This window comes from Scyliorhinus canicula, chromosome 6 (genome assembly GCF_902713615.1).
Source record: "Scyliorhinus canicula chromosome 6, sScyCan1.1, whole genome shotgun sequence".
Taxonomy (NCBI): Eukaryota; Metazoa; Chordata; class Chondrichthyes; order Carcharhiniformes; family Scyliorhinidae; genus Scyliorhinus; species Scyliorhinus canicula.
This window is the reverse complement of record NC_052151.1, coordinates 12123305-12141906: the sequence shown is the minus strand read 5'-3', so window position 1 is coordinate 12141906 and position 18602 is coordinate 12123305.

Below are 18602 nucleotides of genomic sequence, written 5' to 3'. Positions count from 1 at the left end.
CAAAGCGGACATTGCAAAGGCCACGATGCACGCAATCGATGAATCCCTTTCCTTCCTAGTCGAGAGTGACGCGTCCAACGTAGCTCCGGCGACCACCCTCAACCAAGCGGGCAGACCCGTGGCCTTCTTCTCACGCACCCTCCATGCTTCAGAAATTCGTCATTCCTCCGTTGAAAAGGAGGCCCAGGCCATAGTAGAAGCTGTGCGGCACTGGAGGCATTACCTGGCAGGCAGGAGATTCACGCTCCTCACTGACCAACGTTCGGTTGCTTTCATTTTCGATAATGCACAGCGGGGCAAGATAAAGAACGATAAGATCTTACGGTTGGGGATCGAGCTCTCCACCTACAACTATGAGATCTTGTATCGTCCCGGGAAGCTAAACGAGCCTCCTGATGCCATATCCTGCGGCACATATGCCAACGCACAAGTGGACCGACTCTGGGCCCTCCATGAGGCCACCTGGGGGTCACTCGATTCTTCCATTTTATCAAGACCCGCAACCTGCCCTCCTCCATCGAAGAGGTCAGGACCGCCACCAGGAACTGCCAAATCTGTGCGGAGTGCAAGCCGCACTTCTACAGGCCAGAGAAAGCGCACCTGGTAAAGGCTTCCGTCCCTTTGAACGCCTCAGTATGGACTTCAAAGGGGGCCCTCCCATCCACCGACTGCAACACGTATTTCCTGAACGTGATTGACAAGTACTCCTGCTTCCCATTCGCCATCCCCTGTCCCAACATGACCACAGCCACTGTCATAAAAGCTCTCCACAGTATCTTTACACTATTCAGTTTCCCCACCTACATACACAGCGATAGGGGGTCCTCCTTCATGAGCGACGAATTGCGTCAATTCTTGCTCAGCAAGGGCATTGCCTCAAGCAGGACGACCAGTTATAACCCCCGGGGAAACGGGCAGGTAGAGAGGGAGAATGGAACGGTCTGGAAGGCCGTCCTACTGGCCCTACGGTCCAGAAATCTCCAAGTCTCCCGCTGGCAGGAGGTCCTCCCCGATGCCCGCCACTCCATCCTATCACTACTGTGTACCACGACAAACGAAACTCCTCATGAACGTCTCCTTGTCTTCCCTAGGAAGTCCTCCTCCGGGACCTCGCTCCCAACCTGGCTGGCAGCTCCTGGACCCATCCTGCTCCGCAAACACGTGCGGGTGCACAAGTCGGACCCATTGGTCGAGAGGGTCCACCTCATTCACGCTAACCCTCAGTAAGCCTACCTGGCATACCCCGACGGCCGACAGGATACGGTCTCCCTATGGGACCTGACGCCCACCCACTGGTGCACCCCATGGCCGCCCCTTCCCAGGTGGCTCAGTTCTCCCACTGGTCCCATCTAGGGGTGATGAAGCTACCGAAGAAACCGAAGTCACATTCCCGGAGTCACGGATGCCCGAGTCGGCGCCTGCATCATCGTCGAAACTGCGACGTTCACAGAGGACGACCAGGGTCCCCGATCGACTAATTGCTTCATTTTGATATGTACATATAAATAAATACTGTAAATAGTTGTCATGATGTGGAGATGCGGCACAGGACTGGGGTGAGCACAGTAAGAAGTCTTACAACACCAGGTTAAAGTCCAACATGTTTGTTTCAAACATGTTTGTTTCACGTGAGGAAGGAGCAGTGCTCCGAAAGCTAGTGTTTGAAACAGCAAACACCTCTACGACTGTATAACGCAAGACCACCACCACACGACGGACTCTTTTTTAACAGGGGGTGAATGTGGTAGTCGGTATTAGGGGTATTACGGTACTCAGGTTGAGGCTGTAAGACCATTGGTGTGGGAGGTACTTGAGACAGCAATATCATTGGTGAAGCCTGCCTGCAGGCTCCGCCCAGTAAGGGGGAGTATAAGAGTCTGTGTCTTCCCAGCTGCTGCATTCTGTACCTGCGCTGCTGGGGGAAACATCTAGTCCAATAAAGCTTTCAATTGTACTTGAACTCAGCCTGCAATATATTCAATGATCCAGCCTCCACTGCTCTCGGGGGGGACAGAATTCCTCTCCGAGAGAAAATTCTTCCACATCTCTGTCTTAAATAGGGAAATGTTCCAGATTCACCCCCTCTCCCCACCCAAGGGGAAACACCCTCTCAGCATCTACCCTGTCGAACCCCCTCAGTATCTTATGTTTCAATAAGATCGCCTCCATGGTGAAAAGCCCAACTTGGTCAGTCTTTCCTTGGAAGACAACTCCATCCCAGGAATCAATCCAGTGAACCTTCCCTGAATTGTTTCCATTGCAAGTATTCCCATCCTAAAGCAACAAGACCAACAATCTGTCCTGGTCCACACATAATCGCTGCTACAACCAAGAAAGCACAGCAGCGCCTATACTTTCTCAGGAAACTAAGGAAATTTGGCACGTTCACATTGACTCTTACCAACATTTACCTTCCATCGGAAGCACCCTATCTGGCTGCATCACAGCCTGGTATGGCAACTGCTCGGCCCAAAACCATGAGAAACAACAGAGTTGAGAACAACGACCGCCCAGTCCATCACACAAACCCGCCTCCCATTGTTTGACATTTCCCCTCCCACCCGGCTTATTTATTCTTCTAACTTCTTCCATTGGGCAGGAGATACAAAAGTCTGAGAACACGCACGAACAGACTCAAAAACAGCTTCTTCCCTGCTGTTACCAGACTCCTAAACGACCGTCTTATGGGCTAATCTGATCTCTTCACACATCTTCTCTACTGAGTAGTACCACACTCCTGTCTGCTTCACAAGGTGCCTGTGTATTTACATTCTTTATTTTATGTTTGCCCTGTGTATTTTCTTTTCATGCATGCACGGAATGATCTGGCTGAACTGTACACAGAACATTACTTTTCATTGTACCTGGGTACATGTGAGAATAAGCAAACCCAAATCGGACAACCTCACATTTTCCCACATTATACTGCATCTGCCATATTTTTGCCCACTCATTTTACTGTTCTATTTCCCTTTGCAGACATTTTGTATCCTCCTCACAACTTGCTTTCCTACCTATCTTTGTATGGTCAGCAAATTTGGCTACAACAGTCGGTCCCTTACCCATGTCCTTAATGTAGATTAATACAGAGACTAAAGCATCATGCCAAGAAGCTCAACCACTTTACTTGATCTGTCCAACATACAAACTTACAAATTAGGACCAGGGGCAGGCACTTGAACTTTTCAGGTACAGACTGACCTGAGCAGGCACCTCTGTACTCACCAGAATCCTGCCAAATACCTCAAATGATAAACATCATTATCTTCACTTTGAAGGAGAAACAAGTGATAGACGATAAATAATAGAGGTCCCAGCACTGATCCCTCTGGCACTCCACTAGTTACAGCTTGTCAATCTGACAATGAAACTTTCTATTTCCTTTAGGTTAGCCAATCCTCTATCCATGCTAATATATCATCCTCAAAACCATGAGCTTTTCCGTATTAACCTTCTATTTGTCACCTTATCAAATACCTTTTGGAAAACTACATCCACTGGTTCCCCTTTATCCACCCTGCTTCCCAAATCCTCATAGAAATTGAAAACATTTGTCAAACACAAGCGGCGGCATGGTGGTGCAGTGGTTAGCACTGCTGACTGCGGCGGTGAGGACCCAGGTTTGATCCTGGCCCTGGGTCACTTTCTGTATGGAGTTTGCACATTCTCCCCGTGTCTGCGTGGGTTTCACCCATGTTGGAACCAACAATTCTACAGACACGTGCTTGTAGGATTAGAATAGCGGTTTTAATATACTTACAACAGAGCCAGCCTGTTAGCCGTTGAACTTTCGGTGAACTGGCTGGCTGACCCTGTGGCACGGCTCTTTATACAGCAGCTCTAGGGGGAGGAGTCCTGGGCAGAGCCAAGGGAGGAGCCCAGTACAATCTCTCGAGTACTCCCAGAGCTACTCCCCCTGGTGGTCAGGTAGTGCAACTGCACTTACAATATTGATACATATATATACAGATTATAATACCGTGTGAATCTCATTCACCACAACCCACACAACCCAAGGATGTGCAGGTTAAGGGCGGCATGGTAGCACTTCTTCACAGTGCCAGGGTCCCAGGTTCGATTCCCGGCTTGGGTCATTGTCTGTGTGGAGTCTGCACATTCTCCCCGTGTCTGCGTGGGTTTCCTCCGGGTGCTCCCGTTTCCTCCCACAAGTCCCGAAAGACGTGCTGTTGGGTAATTTGGACATTCAGAATTCTCCCTCAGTGTACCCGAACAGGCGCTGGAGTGTGACAACTAGGGGATTTTCACAGTAACTTCATTGCAGTGCTAATGTAAGCCTACTTTAAAAAAAAAAAAAATTTTTAACAAACAATTTTATTGAGTTATTTTTTGGCATTGTAAACAGTTACAGATAACAGAAATATGCAAACATCAACAGAAAACCAACACTTCAACCAAACCATAATGCACATACCCGCTCCTCTCCCATAGACACTACCCGCCTATTTATCCCTCCTACTCTACTCTAATCCCCCCCCCCCTTGCTGACGTTCACTCTCCCGCAAAGAGGTTGATAGAAAACTTGACATGTTCGAAAGCCATAGTTCGGTCTTCGGGGGTTTTGAGTCCCTCCCCTACACAGTCCCTGCTCAAGATAAAGAAATCAATCCTAGAGTATACTTTATGAACATGCGAGTAGAATGAATAGCCCCTTCCCGTCGGCTGTCTGGCTCTCCATGGGTCCACTGCTCCCATTTGCTCCATGAACCCTTTCAGCTCCCTTGTCATTGCTGGGAGCTTACCCGTTCTGGGACATGACCGGTCTAGCCCCAGGTCGAGGACCGTATTAAAGTTCCCCCCGCAATCAACAACTTGCATGAGTCTAGGTCTGGGATTTTCCCCAGCACTCTTTTAATAAAATCAGCGTCGTCCCAGTTTGAAGCATATATGTTCACCTGCACCACTCTCCTCCCCCCCCCCCCCCCCCCGCCGTAGGCAAAAGCTGCCAAAAATACAACACATGGCACCTTTAAAGCAGTAAACAGTCGACCGTCAGTCCAGGCACAGTAGGCATCCCCCCAAGCAATAACTCTCGGACCCTGGCTTGCGTCCGTGGGTCCTTTTTTTGGGACCAGCCCCTGTTCCCACGCCAAGTCCATCGCTTCTTCGGGCTCGGAAAAGTAGTGGTGTTGGCCCTTATGCGTAACCCAAAGACGGGCCGGGAAGAGTAGACCAAACTTGAGAAATGAAAATGAAAATCGCTTATTGTCACGAGTAGGCTTCAATGAAGTTACTGTGAAAAGCCCCTAGTCGCCACATTCTGGCGCCTGTCCGGGGAGGCTGGTACGGGAATTGAACCGTGCTGCTGGCCTGCTTGGTCTGCTTTAAAAGCCAGCGATTTAGCCCAGTGAGTTAGACCAGCCCATGTGGCCCATCTGGATTCTGAGTGCAGCCACATGACATTTTGTTTTTTTAAAAATAATTTTTATTGATATTTTTACAAAATATAAACAACTCAACTCTATTAACAAAACAACCACGGTAACACCCCAAGAACAATTCCCACCCAACTTCAAAAGCAACTACAAACAAAAGAAAAAAAACCAAAAGAACACCCAACAACAAAAGGGAAAGAGATAGCACCCGCCACATCCCACAAACTCATGTACACAGTTCTCCCTCCCCCAATCCAAACCCCCCCAATCCAAACTCCCCTCCTCCCCCCTCCCCTCCTCCCTCCCCCTCCTCCCCTCCTCCCTCCTCCCTCCTCCCTCCCCCCCTCCTCACCCCTCCTCCCTCCCCCCCCCTCCTCACCCCCCCTTCCCCGTCCCCCCCCTGATCCCTCGCCAAGTCCATCGCTTCTTCGGGCTCGGAAAAGTAGTGGTGTTGACCCTTATGCGTAACCCAAAGACGGGCCGGGAAGAGTAGACCAAACTTGAAAAATGAAATGAAAATCGCTTATTGTCACGAGTAGGCTTCAATGAAGTTACTGTGAAAAGCCCCTAGTCGCCACATTCCGGCGCCTGTCCGGGGAGGCTAGTACGGGAATCGAACCGTGCTGCTGGCCTGCTTGGTCTGCTTTAAAAGCCAGTGATTTAGCCCAGTGAGCTAAACCAGCCCCTAACTTCACGTGCTTTTTAAATAAAACCTCCTTTACTTGTTTAAAGGCTGCTCGACGCCTGGCCACCTCCTGGCTTAGGTCCTGATAAATGCGAAGAACACTCTTATTCCATGTGCTGCTCTTAGCGCTCTTTGCCCACCGCAACACCCGCTCCTTCTCCGCACACCTGTGGAACCTGATCGCCATCGGACGGGGAGGACCCCCCGGACCCATCTGCCTCACCTGTACCCTATGTGCCCCCTCCAGCTCCGGCGGTTACGGAAAGGCCTCAGCTCCCATCAGCTGCATCAACAGGTCAGCCACAAACGCGGTGGCATCTGCTCCCTCAGCCCCCTCCGGGAGGCCGATGATCCTCAGATTTGTCTGCGGGCTCTATTTTCCAGTTCTTCTACTCTGTCCAGCAGTCTTCTTTGCCTCTTCTTCAACCCGTCGACTTCAGCACAGCAATCGTCTGCGCGTCCGCCTGCTCCTCCACCGCCTCCCCCAGCTCCTTAACTTTTTCGTCCTGGGCATCCAATCTCTGGTTCAATTGATCCACTGCCTTCTGAAGTGGGTCCAAGTTATCTCGCTTCAACGATTCAAAACTGCTTTTTAATCACCTGCAGCATGTTTTCCAGCGCTTGCTGGATTGCCGGGACGGAGGGCCGTAGGTCCGCCATCTTTGATCCCGGGTCAGCTTCCCCTGCACCTTTCCTTTGTCCCTTCCTCTCCCGTTTTCGCTGCTTCCTGCTCTCCCGCAGTTCCATGCAGCTCTGCCCGCTCCTCCGCACCTCCCAGGCCGTCTTTCCAGCACTCCGCAGTCCCGCAAAACCGGGGAACCAGGTCCTCAAATCCCGCCGGAGTGAGAGCCACCGAATGTGCGGCTCACTCACTCATCGCCGCCACCGGAAGTCCTTAAAAATTATTATTAGGTGAATTGGCCACACTAGCATCCCCCTTAATTGGAAAAAATAATTGGATACTCTAAATTTGTTTTTAAATATCAAACACAATTGTATTTCACAAAACCATGTTGACTCTGCCAGATGATTGTATTATGATTTTCTTAATAATTTGGTACTACCTCCTCAACGAGTGGATTCTAACATTTTCCCAATGACAGATCTTAGGCTAACTGGCCCATTGTTTCCTGCTTTCTGTTTCTCTCCATTTCTTAATTAGGGATGTTACATTTGCAGTTTTCCCAATCAGATGGACCATTCCAGAATGGAAGGAATTTTGGAAGGTTCCAACTAATCCATCTGTATTCTCTGCAGGCACTTAATTTAAAACTGAGGTAATCCAAGGGACTTGTCAGCCCGAGTCTATTAATTTTCCAGTACTTTTAAGTTTCTCTTTTCCCTTTACCTCTTTGAATCATAGAAAGGCTACTTCTCAGAAGGAGCCCATTCAACCCATCATGTCTTTGCTGGCTCGCTGATGCAGCAATGTCCCTGGTGCCACTTCTCTGCCTCCTCCTCTTAGCCTTGCACACTCTTCCTTCTTAAGACAATAATCCAATTTCTCTCATTACATTATCATATCATTGTTGTCCATAACCATTTGGTGTGTGAAGTTTTTCCTCATAACACCTTTGCTTCTTTTGCCACACCTTAAATCTGTGCCGTCTGGTTCTCGATCCTTCCACAATTGAGAATAGTTTTTCCCTAAATATTATGTCCAGATCTCCCATGATTTTTGAATTCCTCTATTAAATCGAAAGGAGAACAGTCCCAACTTTCCAAATCCAACTACATAACTGAAGTAATTTATCCCTGGAACCATTGTCATGAATCTTCTTTTAGAAAATATTTTATTGAAGCATTTGTAATTTTCACAATTTTTTTTTTAAACAGACAATTTTATTGAGGTATTTTTGACATTGTAAACAGTAACAATATACATTAGTGCACAGATACCAATAACAAAAAACATAGTGCAAATAACAGTACCACTCTTGCAAATAGACCCACCTATTCTTCCCCCCTACGCTACACTATTCTACCCCCCCTCCCCCCCGCTGACGATTAGTTCCCTGTGAAGAGGTCGATGAATGGTTGCCACCTCCGGGCGAACCCCGATAGTGATCCTCGTAAGGCGAACTTGATTTTTTTTCCAAGCCGAGAAAGCTTGCCATGTCCGACAGTCATACTTTGGTCTTTGGGGGCTTGGAGTCCCTCCAGGCCAACAGTATTCGTCGCCGGGCTATCAGGGAAGCAAAGGCCACAATGTCGCCCTCTATCCCCTCCTGGGCTCCCGGGTCTTCCGACACCCCAAAAATCGCCACCTCTGGACTCATGGCCACCCTTGTTTTCAGTACCCGGGATATGACATCCGCAAATCCCTGCCAGTATCCCCTGAGTTTTGGACACGCCCAGAACATGTGGACAAGGTTTGCTGGTCCTCCCCCACATCTAGCACACTTGTCCTCCAGCCCAAAGAATTTGCTCATCCGGGCCACCGTCATGTGGGCCCGGTGAACCACCTGGAACTGGATCAGGCCGAGCCTGGCACATGTTGCGGTTGCATTTACCCTCTTCAGAGCGTCTGCCCATACGCTTCCCTCCAACTCCCCACCAAGCTCCTCCTCCCACTTAAGTTTCAGTTCCTCGGTCCCTGTGTCCTCCGCTCCCAGAAGCTCCTTATAAATATCCGAGACTCTCCCCTCTCCTACCTCACCCCTGGAAACTACCCTGTCCTGGATCCTCCTTGGTGGAAGGCGTGGAAAGGACGGGACCTGTCTACGTACGAAATCTCGCACCTGCAAGTACTGAAATTCATTTCCCCTCGCCAGCCCGAACTTCTCCTCCAGCGCCCTCATGTTCGCGAAGCTCCCTTCCAGGAACAAGTCGCCCATCCTCCCCACCCCCGCCCTCCGCCACGCTCAAAACCCGCCATCCATCTTCCCCGGGACAAATCAGTGGTTGTCACATATTGGGGACCAGACCGACGTTCCCACTTCCCCCGCGTGCTTCCTCCATTGGCCCAAAATCCACAAAGCCGCCACCACTATAGGGCTGGTGGAGTACCTGGCCGACAGGAGCGGCAGGAGAGCCGTGACCAGGGCTGCCAAGCTGGTGCCCCTGCACGAAGCAGCCTCCACCCACTCCCAAACCGACCCCGTACCCACCATCCATTTCCTTATCATGGCTATGTTAGCCGCCCAGTAGTAGTTGCTCAGGTTCAGCAACGCCAGTCCCCCCTCGCTACGGTTCCGTTCCAGCATCTCCCTCTTTATCCGCGGAGACTTCCCCGCCCACACAAATCCCAGGATGATTTTATTGGTTCTTTTAAAGAAGGACCGTGGAATGAAAATAGGGAGACACTGAAAAATAAACAGGAATCTCGGGAGGATCATCATCTTCACCGTCTGCACTCTCCCCGCTAGTGACAGCGGGAGCACATCCCACCTCCGAAACTCGCTCCTCATTTGCTCCACCAGCCTGGACAAGTTCAACTTATGCATCTTACCCCAGTCACTTGTATTCCTAAATACCTAAAACTTTCCCCAACCAGCCTAAATGGCAGCTCCCTCAGCCTATTCTCCTGACCCCTTGCCTGCACCACAAACATCTCGCTCTTTGCCATGTTCAACTTGTAGCCCGAAAACCGGCCAAACTCCCCTAGGATTTCCATAATCCCGTCCATCCCTGCCGCTGGATCTGACACATACCAAAGCAGGTCATCCACGTATAGCGATACCTTGTGTTCTATCCCCCCCCTGACCATTCCCTTCCACCCCCTTGCCGCTCTCAGAGCAATTGCCAGCGGTTCTATGGCCAACGCAAACAGCAGTGGAGAGAGGGGGCATCCCTGTCTTGTCCCACGGTGTAGTCTAAAATACTCAGATGCCGTCCTGTTCGTCCTTACACTAGCCTCCGGGGCCTGATATAGCAGTTTAACCCAGTCCACAAAGCCTTCTCTAAACCCAAACCGTCCCAGCACCTCCCATAAATAGTCCCACTCCAAAGCCTTTTCGGCATCCATTGCCACCACTACCTCCACCTCTCTGCCCTCCGGGGGCATCATAATCACATTGAGTAGCCTTCTTAGATTGGCTACCAGCTGCCTGCCCTTAACAAACCCCGTTTGGTCCTCCACAATCATGTCCGGTACGCAGTCTTCGATTCTGGATGCCAGGATCTTGGCCAGCAGTTTAGCGTCCACATTAATCAGGGAGATTGGCCTATAGGACCCCCAAACTTCCGGATCCTTATCCTGTTTTAATATCAGCGAGATGGTGGCTTGTGACATCGTCGGGGGTAGCACCCCATTGTCCCTCGCCTCGTTAAACACCCTAACCAGCACCGACCCCAGTATACCCACAAACTTTTCATAGAACTCCACTGGATACCCGTCCGGCCCCGGGGCTTTACCCGACTGCATGGCCTTCAGGCCCCCCATTACTTCTTCATCTCTAATCGGGACCCCAGCCCATCTACCATCCCCCTGCCCACCCTTGGGAAGGTCAGCCCATCTAAGAAACACCTCATCCCCTCCGGCCCCATAGGGTGTTCCGAGGTATACAGCTTACTGTAAAAGTCCCTGAATACCCTGTTCAGTCCTGCCGGGTCTCCCACCCGGTTCCCTGCCCCGTCCACTCCCGTCCCTATCTCCCTGGCCGCCTCCCTCTTCCTAAGTTGCTGTGCAAGCATTCTGCTGGCTTTCTCCCCGTACTCATACACCGCGCCCCTGGCCTTTCTGAGCTGCTCTACGGCCTTCCCAGTGGATAGCGCTCCCAGCTCCGCCTGCAGTCTCCGTCATTCCCTAAGTAGCTCTGCCCTCGGGTAGTCTGCATATTCCCTATCCGTCCGTGTCATCTCCTGCACCAGTCTGTCCATCTCTACCCTATCCTTTCTGTCCCTATGGGTTCGGATTGAGATCAGTTCCCCTCTCACCACCGCCTTCAGCGCCTCCCAGAGCACCGCTGCTGAGACTTCCCCTGTATCGTTGACCTGCAGGTAGTCCTGCATGCATTTCCCCACTCTCTCACACACCCTCTCCTCTGCCAACAATCCCACCTCTAACCTCCATTGTGGGCGCTGGTAACTTTCTTTGCAGACCAGCCGGTCGACCCAATGTGGAGCATGGTCCGAAATAGTGATCACCGAGTATTCTGTATCCCTCCTCACCCCCTCCAAAAAGTCCCTACTCATAATAAAGAAGTCAATACGAGAATAAACCTTATGAACATGTGAATAGAACAAGAACTCCTTCCCTGTCGGCCGGCTGATTCTCCAGGGGTCTACCCCCCCCCCCCCCATTTGTTCCATGAACCCTCTCCGTTCTCTTGCCATTGCTGGGACCCTGCCCGTTCTGGAGCACGACCGGTCCAGGTCGGGGACGAGGACTGTATTAAAGTCCCCACTTATAATCAACTTGTGTGAATCCAAGTCGGGGATTTTTCCCAGCAGCCTTGTGATGAAATCTACATCATCCCAGTTTGGAGCGTAAACATTCACTAGGACCACCTTTACCCCCTCAAGCTTGCCCCGGACCATGAGAAATCTACCACCCCAATCTGCAACTGTGCTGTCCGCCTCAAATTTAACCCGTTTGTTGATCATGATCGCGACCCCTCTGGTCTTAGCGCAAGCCCCGAATGGAAGACCTGGCTAACCGAGCCCTTCCGCAATCTAATCTGGTCTGCCACTTTCAAATGTGTCTCCTGCAGCAACATTACATCTGCCTTCAGAGCCGTAAGTGTGCGAACACACGTGCCCTCTTGACCGGCCCGTTTAATCCTCTAACATTCCAGGTGATCAGCCTGGTTGGAGGGCACCCTGCCCCCCTACGCCGATCAGCCATCTCCCTTCTTGGGCCCACCCCCTGCCCATGTACCGCGCCTCCCCTCGTCCGCCTCTTGGCAGCTCCCACCCCCGACCCCTTCCCTGTTACCTGGTTCAGTTCCCTCCCTCGCCAGCAGATCATCTTCCCCCCCTCCCCCCCAGCATCAACCCCTTGTAACCTAACCCCTGCCATATACTGGCTGTGTACACACCCCCCAGCACCTAACAACTTAAACTTTAACTATAACTTTGGCTTTAACTTTAAAAGTTTCAAACAAGGGCAGCACGGTGGCCTAGTGGTTAGCACAACCGCCTCACGGCGCTGAGGTCCCAGGTTCGATCCCGGCTCTGGGTCACTGTCCGTGTGGAGTTTGCACATTCTCCCCGTGTCTGCGTGGTTTTCGCCCCCACAACCCAAAAATGTGCAGAGTAGGTAGACTGGCCATGCTAAATTGCCCCTTAATTGGAAAAAATTATTGGGTAATCTAAATTTATAAAAAAAAACTTTCAAACAGGCAAACACAAGAACACCCCCAGTTTTAAGTAAAAGAGCATGCCAAACGACATCGCTAACACGAAGGGCAATCTGCTCCAACGGACACGGGAAGAAATCATCCCCCACCAGCTTCTGCAGCATATGCTGTGGCATCCATTCCCTCGGCCCCCTCCGGGAGCCCAATGTTTCTCAGATTCTGCCGGCGAGACCTGTTTTCCAGGTCCTCCAGCTTGTCCATCAGCCTTGCTTGCTGCTCCTTCAACTTACTAATTTCCACGTCCGCTACTGTTTAGAAATCCGCCTGCTCTTCCACTGTCTTCTCCAGTGCCTGGACCTTCTTATCCTGAGCATCCAGCCTCTGGTCAAGTCACTCCACCGCTTTCTGGAGCGGTTCCAAATTATCCCGCTTCAGTGCTGCGAAGCTCTCTTCCATGACCGTCAGCATGTTGTCAAGTGCTGCCTGGACCGTCCTTTCCGTGGTCCATTCATCGGCCATCTTTCCTCCAACTTTAGCTTCTGCACCACCTTTGTTCAGCCCCTTCTTCGCCTGTTTTCGCTCCCTTCTGCTCCTTAAGTCCATACAACTCTGTATGGAGTCAGATCTAGAGTGCTATTGTTTTTCATTCTAGCGCTCAAAAGTTCAAAAAAGTCGGGGAAAAAGGTATTAAATTCTGACCGGAGCGAGAGCCACCAAATGTGTGACTTACTCTCTCATAGCTGCCACCGGAAGTCTTCTGTAATTTTCACAATTTAACATTTCTAAAACAACCGCGCAGGTCGACGCACAAAATACCCCCTAAAAGAACAAACAATAATCCAAGTCCCCCACTTTTCACGCCCTGTCCCCAATTACCTGTATACTAAGCTCCCTGTCCTTATTTAACATTACCCTGCCTCCTGATTTCCTCCCCCCCCACCTTTTCCCCGTCCCCCATTACGAAAATGTTCAATTTTTGTTAAAGAAATCAATGAACGCCTGCCAACTCTGGGCGAATCCCTGTATTGATCCTCTCAGAGCGAACTTGATTTTCTCCAGACTGAGAAACCCTACCATATCACTGACCCACATTCCTGACTTCGGGTCATGAATCTTTTCTACCCACTCTCTGGTTTGATTGATTGATTTATTGTCACATGTACCGAAGTACAGTGAAAAGTATTTTTCTGCGGCCAAGGGAACGTACACAGTACGTACATAGTAGACAAAAAGAATAATCGACAAAGTACATTGACAAATGTACATCAACAAATAGTGCTTGGTTACAGTGCAGAACAAGCAAATACATGATCATTAGCAGCATAGGGCGTTGTGAATTGTGTTCTTACAGGGAACGGATCAGTCTGCTGGAGTCATTGAGGAGCCGAGTAGCTGTGGGGAAGAAGCTGTTCCTATGTCTGGAGGTGCGAATCTTCAGACTTCTGTATCTTTTACCTGATGGATACCTTCGTTGATACTCCAGCCTAACCAGCCTCTCTTCATAACTGAAATGCTCCAGCTCAGGCAACATCCCGGTGAATCTCCTCTGGACCCTCTCTGGTGCAATTGCATCCTTCATATAGTGTGGCGACTAGAACTGCACACAGTACTCTAGCAGTGGCCTAATCAGCATTTTATACAACTCTGTCATAACCTCCGTGCTCTTACATCAGTGGTGGATATCCTGTAGCCCGGGGGCTAAATGACATGAAAATGGAAATGGCTTATTGTCAGGAGTAGGCTTCAATGAAGTTACTGTGAAAAGCCCCTAGTCACCACATTCTGGCGCCTGTCCGGGGAGGCTGGTACGGGATTCGAACCGTGCTGCTGGCCTGCTTGGTCTGCTTTAAAAGCCAGCGATTTAGCCCAGTGAGTTAAACCAGCCCATGTGGCCCATCTGGATTCTGAGTGCAGCCACATGACATTTTGTTTTTTTCAAAACAATTTTTATTGACATTTTTACAAAATATAAACAACTCAACTCTATTAACAAAACAACCGCGGTAACACCCCAAGAACAATTCCCACCCAACTTCAAAAGCAACTACAAACAAAAGAAAAAAAAACCAAAAGAACACCCAACAACAAAAGGGAAAGAGATAGCACCCGCCACATCCCACAAACTCATGTACACAGTTCTCCCTCCCCCAATCCAAACCCCCCCAATCCAAACTCCCCTCCTCCCTCCCCCCTCCTCCCTCCCCTACCCCCTCCCCTCCTCCCTCCCCTCCCCCTCCTCCCTCCCCTCCTCCCTCCCCCCTCCTCCTCCTCCCCTCCCCCTCCTCCCTCCCCCTCCTCCCTCCCCTTCCTCCCTCCCCTCCTCTCCATCCCCTTCCTCCCTCCCCCTCCTCCCTTCCTCCCCTCCTCCTCTTCCTCCTCCCTCCCCTCCTCTCCATCCCCTTCCTCCCTCCCCCTCCTTCCTCCCTCCCCTCCTCCTCTCCGTCCCTCCCCTCCTCCTCTCCCTCCTCCTCCCCTCCCCCTCCTCCTCTCCCTCCCTCCCCTCCTCCTCTCCGTCCCTCCCCTCCTCCTCTCCCTCCTCCTCCCCTCCCCCTCCTCCTTCCCTCCCTCCCCCTCCTGCCTCCCTCCCCTCCTCCTCTCCCTCCTCCTTCCCTCCCTCCCCCTCCTTCCTCCCTCCCCTCCTCCTCTCCCTCCTCCCTCCCCTCCTCCTCTCCCTCCTCCCCTCCCCCTCCCCCTCCCTCCCTCCCCCCATCTCCTCCCCATCTCCTCCCTCCCGCTCCTTCTCCCCCTCCCCCTCCCCCCTCCTCCTCCCCTCCTCCTCCCCCCCTCCCCCTCCCCCCCTCCTCCCCTCCTCCTCCTCCCCCCCTCCTCCCCTCCTCCTCCCTCCCCCCCTCCTCCCTCCCCCCATCTCCTCCCTCCCGCTCCTCCTCCTCCTCCCCCTCCTCCTCCCCTCCCCCTCTCCCCTTCCTCCTCCCCCTCCTCCTCCCCCCTCCTCCTCCTCCCCCTCCTCCCCCCTCCTCCCCTCCTCCCCCCCTCCGCCTCCTCCTCCCCCCTCATCCTCCCCCTCCTCCTCCCCCTCCTCCTCCTCCCCCTTCCTCCTCCCCCTTCCTCCTCCTCCTCTCCCCCTCCCCCTCCCCTCCCCCTCCCCCTCCCTCCTCTCCTCCCCTCCCCCTCCCTCCTCTCCTCCTCCTCTCCCCCTCCCCCTCCTTCCTCTCCCCCTCCCTCCCCTCCCTCCTCCCTCCTCCCCTCCTCCTCCCCTCCTCCTCTCCTCCTCCCCCCTCCTCCTCTCCTCCCCCCTCCTCCTCTCCTCCCCCCCTTCCTCTCCCCCCCTCCTCCCCCCTTCGTCCCTACAAATATGAGGTTATCCATTTTGGTAGGAATAACAGCAAACGGGATTATTATTTAAACGATAAAATATTAAAGCATGCCGCTGTTCAGAGAGACTTGGGTGTGCTAGTGCATGAGTCACAGAAGGTTGGTTTACAAGTGCAACAGGTGATTAAGAAGGCAAATGAAATTTTGTCCTTCATTGCTAGAGGGAAGGAGTGTAAGACTAGGGAGGTTATGTTGCAATTGTATAAGGTGTTAGTGCGGCCACACCTGGACTATTGTGTTCAGTTTTGGTCTCCTTACTTGAGAAAGGACGTACTGGCGCTGGAGGGTGTGCAGAGGAGATTCACTAGGTTAATCCCAGAGCTGAAGGGGTTGGATTATGAGGAGAGGTTGAGTAGACTGGGACTGTACTCGTTGGAATTTAGAAGGATGAGGGGGGATCTTATAGAAACATTTAAAATTATGAAGGGAGGGCAGCATGGTGGCGCAGTGGGTTGGCCCTGCAGTCTCGCGGCGCCGAGGTCCCGGGTTCGATCCCGGCTCTGGGTCGCTGTCCGTGTGGAGTTTGTACATTCTCCCTGTGTTTGTGTGGGTTTCGCCCCCACAGCCCAAAAAAATGTGCAGGCCGGGTGGATTGGCCACACTAGATTGCCCCTTAATTGGAAAAAATGAATTGGGTGCTCTAAAAAAAAAAAATTAAAAAAAAAAATTATGAAGGGACTAGATAGGATAGATGCGGGCAGGTGGTTTCCACTGGCGGGTGACAGCAGAACTAGGGGGCATAGCCTCAAAATAAGGGGAAGTAGATTTAGGACTGAGTTTAGGAGGAACTTCTTCACCCAAAGGGTTGTGAATCTATGGAATTCCTTGCCCAGTGAAGCAGTTGAGGCTCCTTCATTACATGTTTTAAGGTAAAGATAGATAGTTTTTTGAAGAATAAAGGGATTAAGGGTTATGGTGTTCGGGCCGGAAAGTGGAGCTGAGTCCACAAAAGATCAGCCATGATCTAATTGAATGGCGGAGCAGGCTCGAGGGGCCAGATGGCCTACTCCTGCTCCTTGTTCTTATGTTCTCCCCCCTCCTCCCTCCCCACTTCCTACCTCCCCCCTCCCTCCTTCCTCCCTCTCCCCCCTCCTCCCCCCTCCTCCTCTCCTCTCCTCCCCCCCTCCTCTCCTCCCCCCCTCCTCTCCTCCCCCTCCCCCTCCTCCCCCCTTCCTCCCTCCTCCCTCCCCCCTCCCTCTCCCCCCTTCCTCCCTCCTCTCCCCCCTTCCCCTCCTCCTCTCCTCCCCCCTCCTCCTCCCCTTCCTCCCTCCCCCTCCTCCCTCCCCCCTCCTCCCTCCCCCCTTCCTCCCTCCCCCCTTCCTCCCTCCCCCCTCCTCTCCCCCCTTCCTCCCTCCCCCCTCCTCCCCTTCCTCCCTCCCTCCCTCCTCCCCTTCCTCCCTCCCCCCCTCCTCCCCTTCCTCCCTCCCCCCTCCTCTCCCCCCCTTCCCCTCCTCCTCCTCCCCCCTCCTCCTCCCCTTCCTCCCTCCCCCCTTCCTCCCTCCCCCCTTCCTCCCTCCCCCCTCCTCCCTCCCCCCTCCTCTCCCCCCTCCTCTCCCCCCTTCCTCCTCTCCCCCCTTCCTCCTGCCCCCCTCCCTCCTCCCCCTCTTCCTCTCCCCCCTCCTCCCCCTCTTCCTCTCCCCCCTCCTCCCCCTCCCCCCTCCTCCCCCCCCTCTTCCCCTCCCCCCTCCTCCCCCCTCCTCCCCTCCCCCCTCCTCCCCTCCCCCCCTCTTCCCCTCCCCCTTCCCCTCTTCCCCCTCCCCCTCTCCCCCTCCTCCCCCTTCCCCCCTCCCCTCCCCTCCCTTCCCCCCTCCCCTCCCTTCCCCCCTCCCCCTCCCCTCCCTTCCCCCCTCCCCCTCCCCTTCCCCCCTACCCCTCCTCCTCCCCCCTCCCCCATCTCCTCCCTCCCCCCCTCCCTCCCTCCCCCATCTCCTCCCTCCCCCCATCTCCTCCCTCCCGCTCCTCCTCCTCCTCCCCCTCCTCCTCCCCTCCCCCTCTCCCCTTCCTCCTCCCCCTCCTCCTCCCCCCTCCTCCTCCTCCCCCTCCTCCCCCCCTCCTCCCCCCCTCCTCCCCCTCCCCCCCCCCTCCTCCCCTCCTCCCCCCTCCTCCTCCTCCTCCCCCCTCATCCTCCCCCTCCTCCTCCCCCTCATCCTCCTCCCCCTTCCTCCTCCCCTTCCTCCTCCCCCCTTCCTCCTCCCCCTCCTCCTCCCCCTCCTCTCCCCCTCCCTCCCCCTCCCTCCTCTCCTCCCCTCCCCCTCCCTCCTCTCCTCCTCCTCTCCCCCTCCCCCTCCTTCCTCTCCCCCTCCCTCCCCTCCCCCTCCCTCCTCCCCTCCTCCTCCTCCCCTCCTCCTCCCCTCCTCCTCTCCTCCTCCTCCCCTCCTCTTCTCCTCCTCCTCTCCTCCTCCCCCCTCCTCCTCTCCTCCCCCCTCCTCCTCTCCTCCCCCCCCTTCCTCTCCCCCCCTCCTCCCCCCCTTCGTCCCTACAAATATGAGGTTATCCATTTTGGTAGGAATAACAGCAAACGGGATTATTATTTAAACGATAAAATATTAAAGCATGCCGCTGTTCAGAGAGACTTGGGTGTGCTAGTGCATGAGTCACAGAAGGTTGGTTTACAAGTGCAACAGGTGATTAAGAAGGCAAATGGAATTTTGTCCTTCATTGCTAGAGGGATGGAGTGTAAGACTAGGGAGGTTATGTTGCAATTGTATAAGGTGTTAGTGCGGCCACACCTGGAGTATTGTGTTCAGTTTTGGTCTCCTTACTTGAGAAAGGACGTACTGGCGCTGGAGGGTGTGCAGAGGAGATTCACTAGGTTAATCCCAGAGCTGAAGGGGTTGGATTATGAGGAGAGGTTGAGTAGACTGGGACTGTACTCGTTGGAATTTAGAAGGATGAGGGGGGATCTTATAGAAACATTTAAAATTATGAAGGGAATAGATAGGATAGATG